The following is a 27773-nucleotide window of genomic DNA, read 5'->3' as shown; positions in this document are numbered from 1 at the left end:
GCTGCAATAATAAAACAGGAGATGGATACTCTGCTCCTATAACTGAGAAACGCATCTGGTTTGTATTGTGTACCTGAACGGAGCATCGGTGGTAGAAGGTGTGCTTGCTAAAGTGCTGCTGGAGAGCGTTGGAAGGTGTCTGAGTGCAGTGTGGAGACACTGACCGGCGATCTGATTTTGGGCTTTCCTAGTAAAAATGTCAGTAAGTCTCTCAGTTGGGTTTTTTCTAGTAAAACGAAAAACTGAAATCCATAATAATAATACAATTATAACACTCTACACAGATATTGGACTCTACACATCGCAGTATGAAATGATAAATAGATACAATCACAATAGGGATATCAGTGAAACCAAGGTACGCTTCTTTAAATTAATGAAAAGGGTACAAGTGAATAAAATAATTAGAGAAAGTGCAACCAGGACAATTAAGATCACAGTGTATGTGAAAACAAAAGAAAAGATAGTCTGGCGCTCTAAAACAAACAGTATATAAATCACTCTGGGCCTTCTTCATCAAGGCATGTATCTGCCGACTTTGATTGTATCACTCTGTGCATGCCACAAACTGGGACATATGTCTGTGAACGCAGCCCTGTCCCCCCGTCTTTAAATGCAAAGGACACTTACTACAGCCTACGCTTTTTGGTTGTAAGCGGGGTAGGGAAGGGGCATTTAGCGAATCCAGCTCTGTTTTCTGGTCATCTCAAAGTTACTTGATGTTCTGCTGTCTGTCTTGCTCCAGCTAAAGGGCTAGTCTAAGTCCAGATCACTAGTGATGGCAGTCGCGTATGCATGCTATGACATGTGTTTGCAATCACGAGCAACTGTAAAAATTTATTTTATGCTCAGTAGACATTAACAACATCCTAATTCATGGAAACCCCCCAAAAAGAAAACATTTTATTTAACACTGTTTTATCATTAATGTCTATAGGTGACATTAAGATCATCAGTTATTTATATAGCACCACTAATTCTGCAGCGCTGTACAGAGAACTCACTCACATCAGTCCCTGCCCCAATAGAGCTTACAGTCTAAATTCCCTAGCACACACACACACACACACACAGAGACTAGGGTCAATTTTGATAGCAGCCAATTAACCACTAGTATGTTTTTGGAGTGTGGGAGGAAACCGGAGCACCCGGAGGAAACCCACGCAAACACGGGGAGAACATACAAACTCCACACAAATAAGGCCATGGTCGGGAATCGAACTCATGACCCCAGTGCTGTGAGGCAGAAGTGCTAACCGCTGTGCTGCCCACATTATTAATTTAATCATTTTTTTCTCTTCTGTTCTTTCTTTTGCGAATTTATAAACCACATAGGCATTAGACGTATCCTGCAGTGTCTTGTGTAGTGGAGCACAGTAGGACTGCACCTGATTTCAACAGCACACATTTCTTGAGATCCGTGAGATTCGTGCCTTGATGAATTCGGGAGTGTGCAGAATGCGTGCCTTGATGAATCAATCCCTATGTGTCAGCATAGACATAAATAGGATAATTTTGTGCACAATATTGCTGTCATCATAATACAATTGTTTTACACCCTCTTATTAAATCCGCTTTGCTGACACCTTTTCTTGAGACCCCTCTCAATTTAATTGCTCTCCAGACACAGCAGCCTGTGGTATAGAGGAAGAGTCACTTTACAATGTAGGAGTATTGTTAAAGGGACTTTCAATCTATAGTACAAGTTAAGAATGTGAATGTCTTCATCTGTAGAAAAACATTTAGCACTGCTAACACAAGGAGGCGCTTACTCCCTCTGTGTCATATAAAACATCATGCTTTCCCCAGAAGTTCTTTCTCTGGCATATTCTGTTAGTTGCTCTCCTCCTATCCCAGACATGATAGTTTGTGCTTTAGGACATGTCAAATGTGTTTTATGGAAGCTAATGCATCTGTTTAGAATTAAGCAATGTCCGTTATGGTGTGGGACAGCTGTATAAAGGATATTGGACAGGTGTCAGAGCTGTGGGGTTTAATATTACAATGTGAACTGTGTCTTACTAACTAAAGTCTAACACCCATTCTTGGTTCCTTCTGTTGATCTGACATTTTTTTTGTCCATGTAGAGATAATATGCAGAGAAGATGAATTATTATCTCGCAATATAAAAGCTAAAAGCATTTACTTTACTGATCTATTAAGAAATAAGGGGAAGCATGGTTGGTCTTTCTCTTTCTATATTGCTTGTAAACAACTGCCTCAACATTGTACTGTCAGAATTACTCTGTGGAATTGATGATACCTGCCAGCAGTTGGCGATACTGAGTACTGAGGCGCAGAGTCTAACACGCCCCTGGTTTTCACCAGGAACCCCCGCAAGGAGGTATGGACTTTGCTGCAAGGGACGCGCAGTTCGCGGCCCTCAGTATCAGTCAGCTGGCGAGGTAACAATTGAGGCAGCGGTGACAGCCCACCAGGATGCAGGATGGAAGAGTAGTCAACAAGCCGGGTCACAACCAGAGGAACGGATATAGCCAAATCAGAAGCAGGAGAATGGTCAGAAGCCGGGTCAATACCAAATATCAGTCTAAGCCAGAATCAGGAACCGAAGGAGGAGTCAGGAACAAGCCGGGTCAGAATCCAAGTAACAGCAACACAGGAACAAACGCTGGAGCAAGGCTGAAGACCAAATACTCTGGCACTAGACATGTGTCAGAGGCTGCTTTATATACCCTAAGGTGCCTCCTGATAGGGTTAGGGAGATTTTGGCGGTAACACATGCTGGCTGAAGACAGGTGAGCAGAGATAGCGTCCCGCTGCTAGGCAATGGGACGTGGTTGCTGAGAAGATGGAGGCTTCCGTCTCCTGCACCACGTGTCAGTGCGGAGACGGCACCTGACATGTACACTCCAGAGTTTGATTCTGCCACATATTGGCACGGGAAGACATACGCCCATGCATGGCCACCAATGATCTAAGACTTTTGGCCAACCTTTTTTACTTTCTCCTGCTAATGATAGGGAGAAATTCAAGTGTCTGCAGAATGTCAACGAGACACTTCGCGGCAGATATTTGACAGATTTCAGCTCATTTTTCCTTGCGCCCCATAGAGGTGCTAGAAAAGATGAGCGGAGATTCCTATCGCAATGTGCCCAGAGCGATGTCCATGTGCCACATCACCGGCAACTAAATCTCCCACGTAGAGTACAATGCTTGAACAATATTGTGAGATGGGTGGTATAGACCCTTTTGGGGGGGCTTACCTGGGACGTCTGCGCTTTGTTTTGTCGTTGTTGTTGTGAGGGTGGGTGCTGCCTTGACGGATGGTCCGGATGTTCCAGGTCCGGTTTCTGTTGGTTTTCTCCTTGTTGTTTCCGTGGCTCGACCTGTGAGGGGAAAAAGTAGGGGAGGGGGAGGGAGAAGGAGAGAGAGAGAGGGGAAGGGCGAGAGCAAAGGACAGGCGAGGCAGTATACACGATTGGGGTATGTTTATAGCTCTTTTTGCAATGTAGGTCCTATGCTAGTGGGCCTTGTTTATAGCTCTAGTGCCGTGTATACTTTGGGGCACTGATGTTGGTAAGGCTTATGCGGGCACGGGGACTAATGTGCCTTGCCTCAAGCTTGTATTAGAAGCTTGAACAATATTGCCTTAATATAAATATTATAATTTGGATAATTGATTGACAAATTCAAAGGGAGAGAAATCATGTTTTTATTATTTTGTCAGTGAATGGGTTAAACTCATTATATCTATTATTTCTTGTTGATTCATAGTGACAATGTACTTTACTTCAGACAGAAGTTTTTGTTACCATAGTAACCAAACATCCTTGTGGTAAGTGTAGGAATCCTACACGTGCAGAGAGACATTGCACAAACCTGGCTTAATGAAGTTTAACAATAGAATTGATACCCTGCGGGTGTGTGTAGGTGCATATTACAATCACCTGTCACATCCTACCAGTTACAGAGAAGACAACCAGCATATTTCTGCAGTGCGATTGGACCTCAAAATCACAATATAATGAACAGCATGTTCATGCAAAACCGTAATATATTGTGTGTTAATTTCATCTTTTAGTTGACTGGAATTTGTCACCAGGTTGTCACATTAGCAAAGTAAATGTGATGAAACGTGTCCAATGCGCTGACATTCCTGACAGGACTTAAATGTAGGAAATGTCTTGTTTCACACTGCTGTGTTAACACCACTAGTTTGGGAAAGAGAATGTCTGAGACGAGGTGAACATATTTACACACCACAAAGAGGAGGCAAACAAACATATATATATATATATATATATATATATATATATATATATATATATATATATATATATATATATATTAATTTGAAGTAGGGTGTCAGTCTGTAGATAATAGATTGTTATGCATATTACTATACCAAACTTGTTATTTTGGTTTTTATTTGCTGCCCTTTTGCAAACTTTTTTAGTTCCCCTATCACATCTGTCTGTTCTACGTTGTTGTCATAGACATACTGTATACCTCATATACTATACCAATTGCGTTCAGTGTTTGCCACCTTTACTTTCCATACAGCTGGCTAGCCTACTGCTGATTGGTGGAGGGCTCTGACATAGGTGGAGCTTCTAGTCTCTCAAGGACTTCTCAGTGATCACCTCTAGTTTGTACATTCAGTGACAACAGCTCGGCAGGGTTACCGGCTGAGCTAGCATTCAACATTTCTACAACCCATGTCCTGCACTCCTGCTTTCTTTCTGGCAACTTGTGTACTTTCAGCATTTAACTCTTGGAGCATCAGTCTCACCTTTACCTGTGAATCTTGATGATCATTGAGTCCTGTCATAATACAAACCTGCTGCTTCCCACAACTCAAGAAAACCTGACATAGCCTCAAGGTAAATGTACCACCTACCTACATATCCTGTACACCATAATGTACTATTTAGCAGGGTACATATGCTTCAAATTGAAGCAGTCCTGCTTTACCTAATGAGTTTTAGCTTAAATGATGTTTTTATATATGAGCATTAGCATCAATTGCTATTTTACATGCTGGATGATACTATGACATGTACAAGTAGTTCCATAGATAAAGTAGTAACAAGAAATATTATAAACAATGTTGAATGATGTCAAATGAACTCCAAGCTTTATTAATTGTTACGTATGGCAGACTTTAGTAACAGTCAAGTATATGTTTCTAGTCCAGATTCCACAATTATAACACAGAAATAAGTTGATTTAATGCAGGTACCCTGCCGGGGATTATAGGGTTAAGCTCATATTGTGGAGACTGGCAAGTTTCAAAGTCCACAGTCCTCCTGTTGGGGATTTACACATATTGGGGACTGAGTCAGAGGCAGTGGGAGATTTCCACTTTGTTACACATATTTCTCAGTGCAGATCAGACATTAAGCTGGCTAATCATTATACCTTGCTGCCAGGAATATACAGTTGCTGCCCGAAATTATGAAGCAATCAAATGAGAATTGTTAATGTGACAGCAAGAAACTGCAGCTACAGATTGATTTACAGAAAATGTTATATGTTCATGGAACAAACCCTATTGAAATGAAAAACTAAACAACTCTGTGTTGCTTGTGTGAGGAAGCATATGAAAAAGCAAATCAAGATTTCAAGTCCATGTCAACTGCATGTATACTGAATGTAAACCACATAAATCTTTAAGCGGTTCACATTCAGTATACCTGCGAAAAAACACTCTACAAAAAATACCAACAAGAAAACTGATGCATGCACAAGCAGACAGAGTGTTTTTTTGTGCTTTCACTTGTATTTTGCACTTGAAGTAAATGCAATACATACAAACACAAATACAAAACACAAATGCAAATAAATAAAAAACATCTGTCATTTTCCTCTTCAAAATATCAAATTGTAATCTACTTTTATGCAGTAGTCAATTAAGTAATGTGAATAGACATTTGCAACTTCAAATAATATATCCATAAAGGTAATGTAATGGTACAATCAACAAGATAGGTCAAGCTGCAATTAGGAAAACAGAAACAGATAGTGTTGCTGACAGGTAATCCTTATTGTGTATTGTTGCACAAGCCCTCAAGCACGAACAAGAGAAATACCTCCTGATGTGTGTATCTCATTGAGACACAAATATTATGTGATCACACTTTCTCTGTATTCAGCCTACGGAGTCACAATTAATGAGCCAAAATCTGGATTCAGACATATGCATACTTATTTGGTGTGCATACACAGTGTGGATATGTGTATGATAGGCATAAACAACAAAATAGACATACATCGAAATCTATATGAAATCCTAAGTGTTCATGAAAATGCATATTCCTATGTATACTTTTCATATATGTTTTCTATGTATACTTACATTTGCACTTCTCAACATTGGTGGACTTGAAACAATAAATATATGTGGAGTGAATAACATTGATTATCTTGTTATAATGGGACATGTCAAGGGGTGGGATATATTAAGCAGCAAGTGAACAATCAGTTCTTAAAAGTTGATGTGTTGGAAACAGGTGAAATGAGCAGGATCTGAGTGACTTTTACAAGTGCCAAATTGTGATGGGTAGATGACTGGATCAGAGCATCTCCAAAACGGCAGGAATTGTGGAGTGTTCCCAATATGCAATTTTGCAATTATGCAAATTATGAAAATTTGCCCAATGCTTATTGATGTGCATACCTGCATAACCGGTCAGAGTGCCCATGTTGACTCCTGTCCACCGCCGAAGCGCCTACAATGGGCACGTGAGTGCCAGAACTGGACCAAGGAGCAATGGAAGAAGATGGCCTGGTCTGATGAATCACATTCTCTTTTACTTCATGTGGAAGGTTGATTGTAGCTGCACGAGGGGGACCTACACAACATTAGCCAGGTGGTTTTGATGTTGTGGCGGAAAATATATATACACATATACAATATACCGTTCTGCCACAACATAAATATGTGTGTGTGTGTGTGTGTGTGTGTATATGTATATATATATATATATATATATATATATATATATATATATATATATATATATTGTGACTGGATCACTCATAAATGACTTATGGTATCAATTTATTTAAGGGAAATAGCACGGGGCGCATATTTATATAATTGCATTTGCACTTAATTTTTTGTATTGTATATATTCTGAGATAGGAAATCGTAATTTCTGAGACCAGGGTAGAAACTGTTTTTTCCTGTTTTCAACTTACTAAAGGATATGCCTTATTTCTGATGCATATATCTGATACAATAGGCCTTTGTGGATGGAGGTCTTGTGTGTATTGGGATGTATCTAGTATGGAATTGCCATTGTTTAGGATTTGTAAAGTTGCTTGTGGAAACCTCCCATTAGGCATATGTGCAAGGGAGTCTGATAGCAGGAAGTGCTAACGAAGTTTTATGATAAAGTGTCATGCCTGCTCTGGCCAAAGGCCCAGCAGGGGGTCGTGGCTGTGTGGCCTTTTGTCCAGAGTGAATTTCATAGACAAGCGCAAATTTTGTTAGCTTTGCAATGCATGTAAAGCCATGTTTGTGTAAATAGAGTATATCCGGATGCTAAAAATAGCATGTGTCTGAAATGTATAAATGCACTGACTTGTACACTGAAATGTGTTCTTCTGATTTTCATCTGACCTGATCACTGGTACCTCAAACCAGTGTGAGCAAATAAACATCTTGCTTGAAAACATCTTCAATATTGCTGTATTCCTGTGGTCTGCAGATTAGACCAAAAATCTAATCCGTTCTCCGGCTGTCTCTGAGGTTTGGACCCAAGGGTTTCCAGTACCACCAATCTGCCTGCTACCCAGCAGCCCTGGTCATTGTGATAGGCCAGGGGGGATCCATTCACAGCAACCCAGATCCATAGTAAGAGGCCCGGAGTTACCAGCCCGGGTACACCAGCAACGAGGTACAATAGCAGCCTCAGTTAACCAGAAGGAACGTAGTTCTGAGTGCCATAGAAGGAGCTCAGTGGTGGCAGCATTTTAAGCCCTTCCTACTGCGGCAAAAGGCGCATTTGGGATAACAAAAGGGAACGGTGGCAAAGTAAGCCCAGCCGGTTCCCAGCAACAACAGATAGGGGGGCATAGGCGGTCCATCCTGTCACAGATTTATATATATATTATCACTACACATACCAATGGAGCTGGCCCAAATACCTTGAACATTTGTTGAATACATGCATGTCATTTACAAATTAATAACTTACGAACAAAGAATAAGTCATTGTGATTTATGTGTTTTAGTCAGCAAGAAGAGATCTAGCAAACAGATACCATTTTCATTATAAGTAATAGCCTGTTTAATGTCCCTCTTTGTCAATAATATATAATTGTCATTTGTTAAGGGGACAAAATCAATAGAACTGTCAGCAGGATTTCTCCATCTAACCCCTGCAGTAATTTACTTACCTTGTGGTGTCATTAGTTCCGTTATGTCAGCGTCGCTGCAGGGAGAATCTTACTCGGGAAGATGCGCACCTGGAGGGGTGGGACTGGTGAAAATGGCAGCAGCTGTGGTTTCCCCTACATCTTAGGAGCAGAGGCAGACTGCCTCAAAGGGGGCCCACTGCAGCATCCCTTAATGCACTGCAGAGACCCATTCTCCTAATAAATCTGTTTGGGCCCAGGGCTGGTTGGGCTTCATGCTCCTGTTGGGCACCATACTGCTGTACTCCCTGTACACCCCTGATGACAGCCTTGATTCTCACCATCAATCTCTCCCAACAGGTCAGAATTTCCCTTAATGGGGATGCAGTCAAATAGATTAAAGCCTTTGACTACAAGGTGCCAGTAAGATTTGCAACTCTAGATGAACCTTCAAGAACAATTTAAAAGTAGGTGCGGTGTTACGATGTCTGTATTAGTTACACACAATTTGACGGTACCACTGCTAACCAATCACATGCTGACCACACCCACTGTATTTTATAGCTTTCAAAATGTCCCTCCGAACCCACCTGGCGTTATGGCCATTATCAGTGCTGAGTAGAGAAACCTTTCAATATACCTGTTTATGATTAACATTTGAGAATGGGTTTGAGAAATCCCGCTGTACAATCTGTCCTCCATTCTGTACTAACCTTGCAATAGCATTCCGCAACCGTTGTAATTAGTTTAGTGCTGCAGCATTTTTGAATCTTGAGGTCTTTTAATGCCAAGCTTAACATTTACTACAGTGTACTTACCATCACTGGGATATAATGCATACTTCAAAAGACTTATTATTGTCTATAAAATCCATAATGTTTGACATCTCTGCCTGAATTCTGTTGTTACGAACATCTCAAGGAAAAAGCCCCCAACAACACTGCTGTGAACCTTTCTGGATAACGCCATCCTTTCTAGCACCTGCTGTGAACCTATAAATTTATTAAGCAATTTCCTTTTCTGTATTTTGAAAACCTCCTCATTCAGTGGCTTTCTTGGACCCAGGATTTAGAAAGTCTGTCCTCAATACATTGAAAGACTGAGTTCCCAATTCTGGCCACACACTGCCTTATCCTGTCAGGATTAGTGCACTTTAGCCATAGACATAGGTGAGATTTGTTTCGGTGTCACTGGGTCCTGCTAGCATAGTTGGAATATGAATACACACACAGGTTGATAGCGGCCACCTTCCTTCTGCATTTACAAATAATGAATTCAATGGTTCATTTTGGTTTAAGGAGAGTGCCATAATTGGGGGAGAGTAACACAGATTTCACAAGTGGCTGAATTCAGGCACAAATGATGCGAAATCATGTCATTAAGGTCCGCCCCCACCACGGTCCAGGAGGATGCGTACTCTTCCAGGAGAATGGGAGGACTCATTGAAATTCAGGAGCCTCCCTGAAATTCCGGGATAGTAGGCAAGTATAAAATTGCACAGTTGTGTTCTCTCACAAACAGTCAGAGATTAGATTTGTATAATGCAGAGCATGCTGATTCATGTGTACACACCTAAACGATTTACCTTCAGACCTGTGCTCTTCATTTGTCATAACTATCTGCTGAAAAGATCCGGACTCTACACACTCTAGAGATCTGCCTACACCGCTGGGCGTGAGTTCCTGCACACTTTCACATTTGCATGACGTCGCCTGTCAGGGTTTTTAGGAACTTTACAAAACCAAATTAAATGATGCAATGTGTTTGGTAAGATAAAACATGATCGTGGGAAGTTTACACATTCTTGCAATATCGGACGTTTATTGTGTGGTCTGCACAATAATTGCATAGGTCTGTACCCAGCTTTACTCTGCTGTTTTGGATCATCTGTATCCTGTGATTTCATACACTGTTGAAGATCACAACTAAATTGATTGCCACCAAGAGAAAAAGTGGAATTTATATTTGAGGTGACAGGTGATATATTTAAGGCAACAGCTGATAATACCCATATATTAATAGCAGTTGCATGCATGTATTTCCCAAGAGCGTGTTCTCATTATTGGTTGTATATTCCACCATGGGTTCAAGAAAATGCCTTTGTCAATAAAGATTATTATACAACTGAGAGCTTTATTTCTTTTATAGCTCCAATGGTTGCTGCTTACAAGTCAGGGCTGTTGATTGAGAGGATGTTGCTCTCTGGCTATTTATTAAAGAGCATGTGAAGTCACATTAGGACATTAAATAATATACAGTTGTAGGCAAAAGATCAACAACACTGGCCAAATTGTATGTTTTCCTGAATCTCTAAGTGAAAAAAAGATATCGTAACCATGGTAAAAACGAAAACATTATATACTGTATTTCGGAGCATTTTAATGCACAATTCCAGCAGTCAGTACTTAGTAACACCTCCTTTGGCAATAATTACTGCTTCCACACATTTCTTATAACCAGCAAGAGTCTGTATATTCTTGCATTACAATTTTTTCCCACTTGTCTTTGCAGAGAACTGTTCTGGCTCAGAAATACCAGTAGGTGTTTTGCATGCACTTCAGTTTTTGGATATCCCTACAGATTTCCAATAATATTCATGTATGGGGACTGTGAAGGTCATTCCACAACTTTACTTGTCATTGCTTTAAGCACTTCATAGTTGGTTTGGAAGTATATTCTGGATTATTGACTTGCTGAAATATCCAACCTCTTATCAGCTTCACTTTATTCCCTGACTTTGTGACATTAGCTTCTAGAATGTGTTTCTATTTAGTTTAATTAATTCTTCCACCCGGACGTTTCCTGTGTCACAGGGTACTACATAATCGCAGAACATAATAGATCCACCGCAATGCTTAATGGTTTTTGTGTAAGCAGCTCTGTCCTATGAACGATTACTCAGGTGTCTGCTAAACCTCCCTGCAGGTCCCTTGATGTGATATGTGGGTCCTGTTTTACATATCTCACCAGTGTATGAGTAGTTCTATCAGATTTTTCTGTGCTTTCCAGATCTTGCATTGACATCAACAATACCAAGCTGTAAGCATTTACATATCTTTATAGCTTTCCTGCTATATAATAAATTCACTGGAAGCATGCTCAGCTTGCCACATTCACTGTTTTATTTTTATTTTATATCTGTTTAATTCAAAAAAATATAAATTGCATAATTATGTCAGGTTTAAGTTTACACCAAGCAGAGGTTGTCTTAACTTCTTTTCTGTTAAAGATTTAGAGAAACATGAAATTTGACCAGGGTTGCCCAAACTTTTTTTGTATATATCAGTTGCATAGGTATCACTAAGTCAAATAATACACATGAAATAACTGAATAGCTTATATTTAAAACACACTTGCCAACTTTTGCAAGGGGGAGGTGGGAGTGTGGGAGTGCAGGCTATGTGAATCGCGTTGTTTGGCCCCGTCCCTTAAACTATCATAATTCTAAAATATGACGGCAGGGGGTGAGGCCATGATGACCCGTGAATTGCGCAATAAGCCCCGCCCCATCACTTACCTAAACACACTGGGCAAGATCCGGGAGAATTGCCTGCTCTCCTGAGAGTCCAGAAGGACTTCCAGAAATTCGGGAGTCTCCCGGACATTCCCGGAGAAGTATGATTTAAAGTTGCTGTCCACTTTGGGTCAAAGTCTAATATATTAATACAATCTACATCCAAGGAAAAAATATTCACTTGAAAGATATATAATGGTGTTTATCAACATAAGTGGGAGCTGCCGTGATTATTGCTCTGTCTTGATAAAGCTTTATAGTGTTGATCAAGTGCAACAAGGCCTTTAGTTTCTAAATTAAAGTGATATAAATCTATTAACTATATATATAGAGAACTATATAAGTGTGTAGTTCTGCTGGTTACAAAAGTTTAGAAACATTTTTGGAGGGTGTTCATGAGCACTTCTGAGCATTTCATATGCTAAGGAAACACTTGAATAGTTATTTACAGCTTGTGTGGCAGACTGGAATGTTTTACATTCATTTCTATTGGGCTGGATTTCAGCTGCTTTCATATGTCTTAGGTTGAAATGCTGTACTCAGCAGTCATGAGCATTAGATAATTTGGGTACATTAGACTTTACCTATATTAATTAACAGCAGAAATCTGCTGATCTTTTGCTAACATATAAAGTGCTACATTCTAAACAAAAGTGTGACATTAGCCTTACAGATCTGCTCATTTCACTGTTTTGTCATGCTTTGATCAGGGGATAATAGTTGAATAAAGCTCTATTAGACTGCATATAAAGGATTCTGTATAATTCTCAGCCACTTTGATTTGCTCTGAGGCTCATGTCTGACCTCCTTCACCAGACTCCTCTGTGAAACAATGGGCAGACTGTTTAACAAGTGGGAAAGTGGTATCCTTTATTGTAATGGTCTGTATCAGCAGAGGGCCATCAACTAGTGAATAAAAGAAGAAAACATGTGAACAGGGTCACTAGACCTTAAGACTAATTACAGCTTTCATATCACAGATTCTAAAATGCCATCAACACTTTATGACATGAATGGGGTCAGGAGTGAAGAGTCAAGGCATATCTTTTGTGGAACTAAACCCATTGTAACCAACCCTCACTGGTATACCATCATATCAATAGTGGTTATAAAATTACTTCAATGGAGGTTATTGACGAATGCAAAACATTCACTGCACAGGGAATAACAGCTTTGAGCCTCGATTTGTACAAGTGTGCTTAGATTTCCACCACTATTTAGGGCAGTAGTAGCGGCTGTACACCAGACACCTAGCCAAACAGACCAAAGGATTGCTTTACACATATAGATTTCTATGGCTGTATGGAGAAAGATAGAGAGCAGAAGTATGCAGAGTGAGGGTGTCTTTGCCAAGTATGAATGATGCATGGTAGTTTTGTGGAGTAGTGCAGAAATGGAGATTACTGGGATGGAATAAAGGTTTGAGAGGGCACATTTGTAGGGGTGTTCCTTGCTATGCGGAAGGGCACACATTCCTTTCCACTCCACAAAGTGCTTGTAGTTTGCACCAATTTGGAGTTGGTGAACTTCTGGTCTCATCCTATACTTTTACTAGGACCCATTTTGCACATCCATGTTACATCTTAGCAGAGGATCATATAGAGTCGTATTTAGTCCAGGCGTATTTTGAGCAGGGTAAGATACAGCTTCATAAGCACAATATTGCTACAGCTAATAGATTTCCCCCTATCCTTTCTCATGATAACTGAGGATAAATGAACAGCATTTTAGGGAAAAATGATAGGGCTGCTATCACCTACTATGTACACATGGTAGGAGGTTGGACTGTAACATTTACATTTTTGCAGAGTGTGTTTGAGATTTTTTCTGCTTCTGCACAATGACTTGCAATGGGTATAAGAAATAGCTAGCTGCATCTTACTTAGCACTGTACATTCATCATCATCATCATCAATTTATATAGCGCCACTGATTCCGCAGCGCTGTACAGAGAACTCATTCACATCAGTCCCTGCCCCATTGGAGCTTACAGTCTAAATTCCCTAATATACACACACAGACAGAGAGAGATTAGGGTGAATTTTGGGTGACTAGGGTGAATTACTAGCCAATTAACCTACCAGTATGTTTTTGGAGTGTGGGAGGAAACCGCAGCACCTGGAGAAAACCCACGTGAACATGGGGAGAACATACAAACTCCACACAGATAAGGCCATGGACGGGAATTGAACTCATGACCCCAGCGCTGTGAGGCAGAAGTGTTAACCACTAACCCACCGTGCTGCCACATCATAAGGGATCATATATATAATAATAATATATATACATACATATATACACACATATATATGTATATATATATATATATATATATATATATATATATATATATATATATGTGTGTGTATGTGTATATATATATATATATATATATATATATATATATATATATATATATATATATATATATATATATGTATGTTTGTGGAAAGTAAAACAATTGGGATAGGGCGCCACAATAGTGTAGTACTGTTATACCAACAATCAATGCTAATCATACAAACATGTACCAATAGAAAAGTGTTTCACAAATATTATATGTATATAAATATACAAATCTAATAACAGAGACAATGTGATTGTGAAGACATTAAAGCAGACAGTGAAAAAAGTCTTCATGCATATCCCAAAAGCATCTTCACATATTCATTGAGGTGTCTTGAATATAGATATCAGATAGTGTAATATCTTAGGTATAAAGGTTTAATGCACATACAAACAGATGGTATTATACTCACATTAAAAATAGCAAGACAGGCTTATCTGCGTTTGTGCTAAGTATATAAAATCTAGCACAGATCATCCCAGATATAGATTACCAGTCCACTTGCGGTAATAAGCAAGTCCCAACAGGAAATAATCCTCAATCCAACAGTAAAAATGATCCTCTAAATGCTCAACGCGTTTCGTCTGTGATCAGTCAGACTTCATCAGGAGGAAATATACATACATACAACCATCTCAACCGAGATGTGTGTGTATATATATATATATATATATATATATACATACATACATATGTGTATATATATATATATATATATATATAAATATATATACACATGTATACATATATATATATATATATATATATATATATGTGTGTGTGTGTGTGTGTATAAATATATATATATATATATATATATATATATATATGTGTTTGTGTATATCTATAATATAAATGTCTAGTGGCGTGTGTTAGTCTGTCTGTGTGGAAAAAATAAAACCAAGCTGCAGCGCCACCTGCTGGGCGGAGTTATACACTGACCTACTAAATTCTTAGTGTGTGTGGGGAAAAAAATTCAGAAAGGGCTGAAATTTGGTATACTAAGATGTTTTTAATTTGTTAATTGTTAAAAGTGTTTATAAAGATTTTAAATATATATATATATATTTCTTGAAGGAGAAGTGACAGTTGGGAGTGGTTGGTGGTTGCCGGGGGTGACAGTGGGGAGTGGTTGGTGGTTGAGACCTGGGCTATGGCCCAAATGCATGACAAGAACCTTTTTAACACCTTAAGTAGCTTTATTTGTCTAGAATGCATGAGTATCATGCACGGGTTAACTTGTATATATATATATATATCTACTATATAAATGCCTAGTGGAGTGTGTGGAAAAAAAAAATCAAGCTGCAGTGCCACCTGCTGGGCAGAGATATACACTGACCTATATATTTCTTGAAGGAGATGTGACAGTTGGGAGTGTTGGTGGTTGCCGGGGGTGACAGTGGGGAGTTTTTAACACCTTAAGTAGCTTGATGAAGGATGTGGCGATGAAGATGAAGGATGAGGTGATGGAGAAGAATGATGAGGTGGTGACATGTGGACAAAACCACGTTAAAAAAGGGCGCTTGCGTCGGGAAGTAACGCTCTTCCCCTGAGGAGGCCTGGCCTAGCCCCAAATGCATGACAAGAACCTTTTTAACACCTTAAGTAGCGTGATTTGACTAGAATGCATGAGTATCATGCACGGGTTAACTTGTATGTATGTATATATATATATATATATATAAAAATGTGTGTGTATATATATATATATATATATATATATATATGTTTATATTTATATATATAACTATACCTTTTCACGTTCCACAAGTCCCATTTTTTCAGTGACCTATTTCTGTGAGACCCAGATAAAATATATGAGGCACTTAAACTAAGTTCTTGGAACCCACTGAAAATGTTAGTGTAGTGAATGTGCCTTATATGTTACGATCTCTGGTAGTAATCAGGAATCCAATAAAACACCATGGAACAATCCTATAAAGATTCCTTTTCTGTGTTTGGGTTATTTTTCCCAGACTCCCTTTGGGAATTATCAAGTCTCAGGGAATTTGTGGTATGTGAAGGAAAAGATGATGTCTGGATTCAGCTGGCTCTGCAGACCTAGGGCTTTTGTTTTCATTGCTGTCCCTGAGTTAACCTTTAAAAGAAGGTTAATTTTAATGAGAAGTAAAAGGGAGAGTTGGAGAAAGAGAGAGACTTAGAGATGGGAAAACAATGACATGGAAGAGTTCAGTATAGAATCCAGAAAGCTTGGTACTTGGGTAGATAGCGGTACATGGATAAATGTTTGGTGAATGGGAGGGGAAAGATTCCATTAAGAAAAAGGTAAGGGAGATGGAATGAGAAAGGTGTAAAAGATGGAGAGAGCAGAGGCAGTTGGGGTTAGAACAAGAAATAAAGTGCTAACCAGAGATGAACTTAGAGATGGCTGAATGAGTTGAGTGTTAATGAAAAACTGAGACAGACAGTTGAGAGACAGAGATTTGTAGTGTGTCACATTTAGAGACTGTTGAAAGAGCCCAGAGACAATAAACACATTTAATACTGAGACAAGAATACATGTTGAAAGTGGACAAAAGTGATGGAAAAAAAATACAAATAATGTAATGAGAGAGAAAAAATATTTTTTAAGCAGGAAATAAATAATAAGGGGTAATAAAAGGAGTCACACAAGCAAAGATTCCAAACTATGGGACCTGCAGTTAATGAGTCACACATTAATAGTAGCTGCCATGTGCATAAGAGCTGCAATAACCTTGCTGCTTAAATAGGCATTGCTTACATTCCTTATCTGAGGTGACAGGTGTCATCCTGGGCTCAGGCCTCAGTGTGCCACCCATGTCTTATAATTGTTTTACAATAGGATATACGTAAGTCAGTTTCTTTGTGTTTATGTTGCTCGCCTAGTAACTGGAATGGGAAGTCCTGTAAATTTAGATGAAACATTATGACCTATAACTGATTAAATCCAAACATGACAGAAAAGATTGACTTTTTTAGAAATTCTACAATAAAAAATATGGTTATTGTGCCATGTATTTTATATGTATCAAATAATATTGTCACCTTGTCTTACATGAATTTGTTCTGTATGTAGAGCACATACTGTAGCTTCTACTTCTCCCTTTTAAAACAAAGTTGACAGCGTATTATCCTTGTTCAGTTAAGTCTCCGCTTGATAATAAATATGCAGGCGCTATTTTAATAAAAGTTAATAAATATATTAATAATAGTATTGATCATCTTTCCTAACGCCAAGAGAGTCATAGACAAAGGTCAACAATCATCTGGATTAATAAAAACAATTACAGTTTAGAAAAGGTTAAACTGAAACTGTGTCTTTTTTTTATATATTATTATTTATTATTATTATTATTATTATTATTATTATTATTATTATTAGAGATGCTCACTGACCCCCGTGTTTTGGTTTTGGTTTTGGATCTGAATTACCGTCGTGTTTTGGTTTTGGTTTTGCCAATCCGCCCTTGCGTGTTTTGGTTTTGGTTTTGGTTTTGTTTGGTTTTGTTTTGCAATTTTGTTTAAAAATCAATGTTTTTGGGCATAAAATAACCTAATTTAGTGCTCCACCTGTTTCTTGGATAAGTAATGTAATTCTAAAGATAATAAATTAGGAAGAAAACAGTTTAATCCCTGGTAGGCCGTCCTTAATTCTGCATACAAACCTGGTTGTCTTCCTCGTCATCTTAGCCTATTGGCAATGCAGCCATCATCTTTGGGTGTATATTACACCCTCCACTTGTAGTTGAATAGAAAAAAAGCAGCCTGCATAGACTGTAGAATTAGAAAGTAAAAATAAATGGACCAAGGTAGTTTGGTGGCTATCTATGCCCCCCCCCGACCCCGTCCTCCACTTGTAGTTGAATAGAAAAAAAGCAGCCTGCATAGACTGTAGAATTAGAAAGTAAAAATAAATGGACCAAAGTAGTTTGGTATCTGTCTGCATCAGCCCACCCCGCCATCCACTTGTGGTAAAATGGAACAAAAGCAGCCTGCATAGACTGTAGGACTGGAATATAAAAAGAAATGGACAAAGGCAGTTTGGTATCTGTCTGCATGAGACCCCCTCTAAAATAGAAAACTATTCAGCCGTTATATAATCTAGAATATAAATAGAAATTGAGAAAGGCAATTTGGTATCTGTCTGCATCATAATTATCAACATCATCATTAGCGCCCTCGTCGCCTACACAAATCTTCCCCTCTTCTAAATCCAAAGTGGCATCCTCAATTTGTGTATCACCGGCTACACTCGGGCTGTTCAGGAACACATCAGCAGAACTGCTGAAAGGGTCCCTCTTTATGGGTACACTAACAGAATGCTCACGATTAGACATCCCACTGTTGGATGGACTCTCCACAGGGATTGGTGTCATTTCTGATTCAGTGCAAACATTATCCTCTAATGCCTTACTGTTATCTTGCAGCTCGGCTTTGACGCGTAACAGTAGTTGTGCACCACTTGTAGACTCGGTTACATTTTCTGATCTGCCACTAATAGACAAAGGTGAAGGCCGCATTCTCTCTTTGCCACTGCGTGTGTAGAATGGCATGTTGGCAATTTTTCTTTTTTTATCGGCACTTAAATATTCCTCAGTTACACTTCTTTTTCGCTTGAACACGGTAAAAAAAATTTTGGTGTGTGTTTTTTTGACTGATTTCAAAAGGTTGTGTAGTTTGACATCGCCTTTCCCAGATGACGTACTGGGAACACTACCATCAGGACTGGTGACAGAACCTGGTTGCTGATTCTGCTCATATGTGGACTTCTTTGAATCCATTATGAGCCAAAAGCACTTGTAGTTCTACAAATTGTTTTAGATACTGCTGACAAATATGACTTTTGACAGCCAGAAATATTAATGCAAAAGAATGGGGGACACCCCAAAACACTTGGGAGTGCTAAATATTATTTTTTTAGACTGCTGACAAACAGGACTTTTGACAGCCAGAAATATTAATGCAAAAGAATGGGGGACACCCCAAAAGCACTTGGAGTGCTAAATATTATTTTTTTAGACTGCTGAAAAATAGTACTTTTGACAGCCAGAAATATTAATGCAAAAGAATGGGGGACACCCCAAAAGCACTTGGGAGTGCTAAATATTATATTTTTACTCTGCTGACAAATAGTACTTTTGACAGCCAGAAATATTAATGCAAAAGAATGGGGGACACCCCAAAAGCACTTGGGAGTGCTAAATATTATATTTTTACTCTGCTGACAAATAGGACTTTTGACAGCCAGAAATATTAATGCAAAAGAATGGGGGACACCCCAAAAGCACTTGGGAGTGCTAAAAAATATTTTTCAGATTGCTAACAAACAGGACTTTTGACAGCCAGAAATATTAATGCAAAAGAATGGGGGACACCCCAAAGCACTTGTAGTGCCAAATATTGATAAAAAAAAGACTCCTCTATCCTCCTCTCTTATCTATCAATTGTTATCAGAATTGTAATCAGAATTGTAATCAGAATTGTATTCTCTGTACCTGCTCTAATCAGCCTGTGACTACACCCTGCTCTCTCACTCTGTCAAATGGCGATGGATTGCTGTGGAGGTGGGTATTTATAATTTTCAAATATCGCAAGAACCGAGCCCCGAGATCCGACGACGTCACAATGACGTTCGGCCTTGATCTGGAATCCGAGCGGGCGGGAGAGTACCGAGCCTGCTCGGCTCGGTACTCGGATCGGCAAAGTTCGGGCGGGTTCGGTTCTCGGGGAACCGAGCCCGCCCATCTCTAATTATCATCCTTATAATGATGAGGCTTGAAACAAGAGGAGCGAGTGTGGTTCACAGTGGGGATTGGGACAGTTGTGATGGTGCACTGGTGTGAGTAATATTGGATGGAGTAGGATAAGCTCTAAGAAAGAGAAGTGTTTTCAGAGAGTGTTTAAAGATTTAAAGGATGTGAGAGAGTCAGATTGGACTTGGTAGGGAATTCCATAATTGGGTAGCAGCACGGGCAAGTCTTTTAGACAGGAGTGAACGGTGGTTACCAGAGATGAAGTGAGACGTAGGTCAGAGGTAGAGGAAGAATATTTTGAAATGAGATTTGAGAAATGGGGATAGATGGGTAAAGGGTATGCCGTAATTGAAGATGCACTAGTCAAGGTGGGAGATGATGAGAGAATGGATAAGAGTTTTGGTAGCATCTTGGGAAAGAAAATGGTGTATTCTGGTAATATTTCAAAGATGGAACGACAGAGAGACTGGATATGAGGAAAAAACTGACCATTATATACCTTAAGAATTATGTAGCCATATATAGGTTGCTTTTATTGATTGTCTAACAACTAATTAATAATTTTAGGTCTGGTAATCTAATAAACTGTTCTAGTAATTTAAGACATATAAAACCATACCCCATAGATATTATAATCCAATAATTATAAAAGTGTTTACAAATATTTATGTAGTGTACCATCTATATGAAAAAATACAAGCTGGCTACTGGTTCTTACATTTGTTACAGTCCATGGTAACCATGGTCATTTTATATGTACTAGGTATTACTATTGCAGGTAAAATGGTGCTGTAATGTGTTGGTTCTCCCATCTGTCTGCTTATATTTCCATTTGGATGAGATTCTGAGGATAAAGCAGGAATTGTACATTTTATGACATGATTGTCATAATTTCTCATAGGACATGGGCAGGATTCTTTAAAGTCCTGAATTTCACCAAAGCCAAACATTAATGCGACTTTAATGTATGGGTGGGGGTACTCTCACCCCATACATTATAGTCTGCAGGCTTTTTATTTTGTTTTGATTCAGTTTATTTGCATTCTAGATTTTTAGTACAGTTTAGAAAATAAAAGCAAATGTCCTACAGGCAGCACCACCATATCTTTACAGTTATTTGACGAGCAGGTTTCAGTTTACTAAATGGTCCTATATTATATTATATAAGTTTTGCATAGACCTGTTTGTATGATTTACCTAGCATTTCAAATACTGCTAACAACTTTTCGTATTCTTTTTTTTACTTTGTGAGCCACCTAAATTCACAATGCTAGTTAGTAGCACAGTAATCTAATTTCCTGTTCTAGGCATTGAAAGGTGCTGGCACCTTACAGGACTTGTTTGCTCAAAGAAATAACATACTGCTCTGGCAAATTGACAGGACAAGCTGCTCTGGTCTGCCTATAGAGCCTTGACACATCACAGAATACAGTGTACACAAAGTTCCAAGTACAAGGCAGTGACACCTCACAGACTTTGTACTACATGTGGACTGGTCCTATTTGCACTAGGCAGAGGACACGTTTGTACACACTGCTATTTGCTTATTTGTAGACTTGACAACAGTATGAGGTTTTCTAAATAGGTTAAACTTGATGAAAGCTGAAAGTAGTTAAGATTCACTCACTTGTATTATCTTCTGCATCATCTGATATACAAGCATCTAAATGTAAATTACATTACTTACTAGCCAGTTGCATTGTTAGCTTATGATGTGCAGAGAATATGCGTTCACTTCTCTTCTATGTATACATAACAGTCTGTGTCATTTTGGGAGTAGACTTGGCTTTCCACCATATGAAATCTCCTATAGAGGAGAATAGCAACAATTACACAATAATTTAGGAAGGGAGAAGTGGATTGCAAAACTACCACCCATGCAATACTGTACACGCTATACTTTGCATTGAAAAAATCTGTATTTTCGGGCAATACGTTGTACACTTAGCAGTACATGGTACAGTCATGGCCAAAAGTTTTGAGAATGACACAAATATTGTATTTCACAAACTTTGCTGCTTCAGTGTTTTTAGACCTTTTTGTCAGATGTTGCAATGGTATACTAAAGTAAAATTACAAGCATTTCATAAGTGTCAAAGGCTTTTATTGACAATTATATTAAGATTATGCAAAGAGTCAGTTTTTGCCATGTTGACCCCTCTCTTTGAAGGCCTCTGCAATTTGCCCTGGCATGCTGTCAATCAACTTCTGGGCCACATACTGACTGATGGCCGCCCATTCTTGCCTAATCAGTGTTTGGAGTTTGTCAGAATTTGTGGGTTTATGTTTGTCCACCCTCCTCTTGTTGTTTGGCCACAAGTTTTCAATGGGATTAAGGTCTGGGGAGTTTCCTGGCCATGGACCCAAAATGTTGCTGTTCTGATCCCCGATTCACTTAGTTATTACTTTTGCCTTATGGCAAGGTGTTCTATCATGCTGGAAAAGGCATTGGTCGTCACCAAACTGTTCGTGGATGGTTGGGAGAAGTTGGTCTTGGAGGATGATTTGGTACCATTCATGGTTGTGTTCTTAGGCAAAATTGTGAGTGAGCACACACCCACCAGTGCAGAGCTTGTTCAGGAATGGCAGCAGGCAGGTATGAGTGCATCTGCACGCACAGTGAGGCGAAGACTTTTGGAGGAAAAACATCAGGGACAGACTGATATTCTGCAAAAGGTACAGGGATTGGACTGCTGACGACAGGGGTAAAGTCATTTTCTCTGATGAATCCCCTTTTAGATTGTTTGAGGCATCTGGAAAAACGCTTGTCCGGAGAAGGAAAGGCGAGCGCTACCATCTGTATCATGCCAAAAGTAAAGCATTCTGAGACCATTGATGTGTGGGGTTGCTTCTCAGCCAAGGCAGTGGGCTCACTCACAATTTTGCCTAAGAACACAGCCATGAATAAAGAATCGTACCAAAACACCCTCCAACAGTGTTGACCCTTCCTTTTGAAGACCTCTGCAATTTGCCCTGACATGCTGTCAATGAACTTTTGGGCCACATACTGACTGATGGCTGCCTATTCTTCCCTAATCATTGGAGTTTGTCAGAATTTGTGGGGTTTTGTTTTTGTCCACTGCCTCTTGTGGATTGACCACAAGTTCTCAATGGGATTAAGGTCTGGGGAGTTTCCTGGACATGGACCCAAAATGTTAATGTTTTAATCCCCGAGCCACTTAGTTATCACTTTTGCCTTGTGGAAAGTTGCTCCATCATACTGGAAAAGGCATTGTTCATCACCAAACTGTTCTTGTATGGTTAGGAGAAGATGCTGCAAAAATTGACTCTTTGCATAATCTTAATGTAATTGTCAATAAAAGCCTTGGACACTTATGAAATGCTTGTAATTTTTTTTCAGTATTCCACGGCAACATCTGACAAAAAGGTCTAAAAACACTGAAGAAGCAAACTTTGTAAAAACCAACACTTGTGTCATTCTCAAAACTTTTATCCATGAGTGTATATTCAGTATCATAAAGAAAGCTTTATTCCCCATGATGTATTTTTGTGATGGAATGGGAAGAGGGGATTCTTTATTATTGAAGCATGAAGAGGATAGGAAGAATTGTGTATTGGAAAGCACTCAGCGATCTACTTGTTAAAAATAAAAAACTTGTACTTTATTAATATACTTAAAATATACCTCCTAATTGAATAGCGAAATATTAAAGTGACTAAAGTGAATTAAAATAGCAAATTAAATTGCTATGCCCTGCTACTTGTTATCAATATATATAAAGCTAATCAGTATATAATAGTCACTCCTCTTCTAATTATATTTGACTACCTAAGATACCATTGCAACTGAAAATGTATGCTGTGTGTACTGAGGTTATCTTTATTGGAACCAATGGTCATATGATTATAGTTGACACAATTTATAAGGTAATGAGCTTATATGTTGACTCAAACCTCTGATGATGTAAGGAGCATTTTATTATATAAGTATATTCTCATGTTTATATAAGCTCACACCAAGTTGAGTATTGATATATGTTATTATTAAGTAGTATTTCTGGGGCTAAAAGGAACTCTGACTAATGTTGATTAGTTTGTATAATCTAGTAATCCTTTGTCCCTGTAATATACTACTGAACTGCTAACAAACAGGCACTTGATATGTCTGTAGTTCTCCTACTAATATTGATAGTGCCGTTTGTGCAGTCCTGCATACACACACTAGTGAACTGCTACCAATCAAGCACCTGATATATCTGTTAGTTCACCTACTAAATAGCGGTAGTGCCGTTTGGCAATCATACACACACACATACATTTAGATTAATAAATGACCCATACAAGGGTGAGTGATAGTTAGGTTAATACAGGTAGCAAGGAGTGAATATTTGCAGCAGCAGGGTAAACGCCAACGCGCGTTTCGCTACATGCTTTTTCAAGGCAACCAGAAGTGAGGAAGATTGAGAGTATTTATGCAGCTGTTCACGCCCACTGCTCTGACGTGTCACTCTACAATAGGCGGAGACTCCGTGTCTCATGATTTCCGTGATTGATAGTTGAAGTAACCTATCCTGTTGATAGAATTTATGTTTAGCCATTCCCAATGATAGAGGATTGGGGGATCTATGTTTTCCGTTTGTCAGCATGTAAACAAACACTATGTGAATACTGAATTGAGATTTCTTGAACTGTTTCAGTTTATTTAAAATACTACAGCAGTCTAAATAAGGGAATGAATCTCCATATAATATGGTAAGTATGTGATGATATTTGATCCTATGCATATAAGGATTAAAATTAAAGCTTATTATACATATGTGTTTATGTGATGATATTTGATCCTATGTATATAAGGATTAAAATTAAAGCTTATTATACATATGTGTTTAGATAACACAGATTATGTAGAGTATGTTATTGATAATTACTAAACTAATAGCATAATCCAGCAATGCTTAATCCCATTAACTCAATTGATATATTCCCTGTACATACATTTTGTAATGTGTGAAACTCTTATTGTATTTATACATTCTAGATTAAACTAGATTGAGATTTGTCCATATTGAACCCTTCAAGATCTGAATGGATCAAAGTGGAAAAGATATATAGTGAAAATAAAATAAATAAAATAAAAGTGATGAATATGAAGCCCATAAAAATTAAGCTATTAAAATTAATTCATAAATTGTGAAATTAACGGTTAGATGAGCCCATGTTAAAACATAGAAGAGGGCATTTAAGGTGAGACATTTGGAAAACATATGGTCCCTATAATATAGTTACTCTATTAAGTGGACAAATATTTCAAGTGATTAAAGATTGGTATAAAACTATACCTACAGTTTGTGAAAATATGGATAAATCTTGTATAAAAAGATAGACACCCAACAAGCATTATAATTATCCTCATAAATAGACCATAAAGTTATTGGAATCATTGAGTCCATTTGGGATCAAACTATTCATCATGAAAATTTGTCTTGCTTCTCGTTTAAGGAGTTCCTGTTGAAAATTACCACCACGGATTCCCAATGAGACCTTTTCCATGGCAAAACCTGATAATAGTTTGGGGTTACTGCTATGATGTAATAAGAAATGTTTTGCCACAGTTGTCAAAGGTTTAAATTTATCTTTATCCCGAGAGGCATTTTTAATATTGTTTACGTGTTCTAAGAGGCGTTTCTTGAACGGCCTACTTGTCATACCAATATATTTCAACCCACACGGGCAAGTTAGACAGTATATCACACCGATAGAGTTACAATTCAGAAACTCAGTTATTCGCCAAGTTTTAGAATAGCGGTCAGTATATTCTTTAGTTTGTATACAATACTCACACGCCTTACATGTGCCACATTTAAAGAATCCTATAGTTGTCTTAGGAATCTTATTGTGGGAACTGAAATGGCTGTGTACCAATTGGTCTTTAAGATTTCTAGATCTTCTCCAAGATATGGAGACTTTGTTAGGCAAAATCTGATTTAGATCCTCATCTAATAATAATACGTTCCAGTGTTTCTGAAAGATCTCTGAAATAGCCTTCCATTCGTTACAGAATGATCCAATCATTCTAACTCCAGAGTCCTGAACTTTATTTTTTACAGATGGATATATTAATGATTCTCTATCTGTTTGTTGGACCGAGTGTACTGCTTTCTGTATAATTTTATTACTGTACCCCCGCCGTTTTAATCTAGTCTGCAATTCCTGAGATCTTACTTGAAAAGTATTGTCATCTGAGCAGTTACGTTTAGTCCTAAGAAGTTCACCCTTAGGGAGACCTCTAAGGACAGGGGGAAAATGGGAGCTGGTATAATGTAACAAACTATTCGTAGCTGTGGACTTCCTATAAACATCAGTACAAATTTTACCTTCTCTATTAATTTGTATTTGTAGGTCAAGGAAATTTATAGTGTTTTTATGAATATCTGAAGTCAATTTCAAATTGAGATTATTGTCATTAAGAATTCCAATGAATTCCTGAAACATATTTTCCTGACCATCCCATAATATTAGTATGTCATCTATATAGCGAAGCCATAATAGTATATGGTTCGTATATTGTTCATTTTCATCATTAAATACAAATTGTTGTTCCCACCAGCCGAGAAAGATGTTAGCATACGTCGGTGCACAAGATGTGCCCATCGCAGTCCCTCTGATCTGAAGATAGAATTTATCCTCAAATAGGAAATAGTTCTTTGTCAAAACAAAATTCTTTATTATGCCTGCAAATGCCAATATGTGGGTTGAAGAGACTTGAAAGCTGTACAGAAAAAGATTTCTCTGCATCATGTGTGTACAATATATATTGTGTCTTATTGAAATGAGTGTATCAATCCCAAATAGATAAATGTGTCTTTCATTTTAAACACAGTTTTGGTATAATGGACAGTGGTTGACACTCCAGGGCTCTAAATCTTGTTCATCATTCTGATCCCTACAGTCTAGAGAGAGGGATGGGAAAAGCCCCACGCTTTTGCGGACTGGTAATTTTTGGGGTGGCACAATGTTTTTTTGCTGCCCCCATAGAGGCGGCAGTCCTGCCCTGACCGACCTGTAGCTGGTTTTCACTATAGATCATGGTCTCCCTCAGTGGACGAAGTGACAATGTTTTCATCTATGGGTCAAATCAAAGCTATACTCACCAGCCTGTTGCTGTGCTGGAGGTCTGTCACTGTGTCATGCACATTCACATCTTCTATTAGCTATGATGACAGAATGCAACTTCTCCTTGTTGATATTATACACTTGAAGGTCCTAACTGCATTCACAGCATTACAAATACTATTCCACAGATTTTGTTTGTGTCTTATTAATGTCTTCTATGCCTGGCTCCCCAGTATCTGTTTGTAACATTGTATTACGTTACCAATGACAGTACAAGCTTACTTGGCCAAAATCTCTCGACGAGAGGTCAAGTGTCAAGCGCTGGTGAGGTGCTGCAGAACGCGTCTTTTGACCTTCCACTGTAAAATGGCACAATAGAGTTACTGTGCCATTGGGGGTGGGGCCAAAATGGCACAAATTGGGGCGAATCACATCATTGGGGTCCGCATGCCGCCAAATTCACTAGGAAGTGCGTGCAATCTGGGAGAAAGACCTGACTTCATTTTGGCCACCTGGTTATCCTCATCACCCTCTGGTCTGGTTCCTCTAAATCCTCCTTCATCCCCTATGCCATTTCCTGGCTTATGTCCCTATCTTCCTCCTCCACACTCTCACTGCCAGCAACCCTCTCCTCCCTCTATCCATATTCTCCCCAGCACTAAATACAGAGAAAAAAGAAAACCACACAACTAACTATATTAGTACTCGCATCACACTCACACACAAATAACACTGACAAGACTTTAAAGTAAAAAAAAATAGCAAACAATAATAA

At 38.6% G+C, this 27773-nt stretch overlaps 1 protein-coding gene across 5 annotated transcripts in view; it reads left to right on the top strand.

Annotated features, from left to right (window-relative positions):
* Positions 1 to 27773, top strand: part of STARD8 (StAR related lipid transfer domain containing 8) — a 128991-nt gene that overhangs the window by 35096 nt on the left and 66122 nt on the right. For 2 of the 5 annotated variants that reach the window (XM_075184534.1, XM_075184533.1), the window contains exon 1: positions 4624 to 4844. The exons of the other annotated variants lie outside the window; for them this stretch is intronic. The gene's annotated coding sequence lies outside the window, so the exon portion shown is untranslated. Of the gene's footprint in view, positions 1 to 4623; positions 4845 to 27773 lie in introns of those variants that run through there. 5 annotated transcript variants of the gene reach the window in all.

This window comes from Mixophyes fleayi, chromosome 9, assembly GCF_038048845.1.
Source record: "Mixophyes fleayi isolate aMixFle1 chromosome 9, aMixFle1.hap1, whole genome shotgun sequence".
Lineage (NCBI taxonomy): Eukaryota > Metazoa > Chordata > Amphibia > Anura > Limnodynastidae > Mixophyes > Mixophyes fleayi.
The sequence above is the reverse complement of the archived record's forward strand: the minus strand, read 5'-3'. Positions and strand labels throughout refer to the sequence as shown.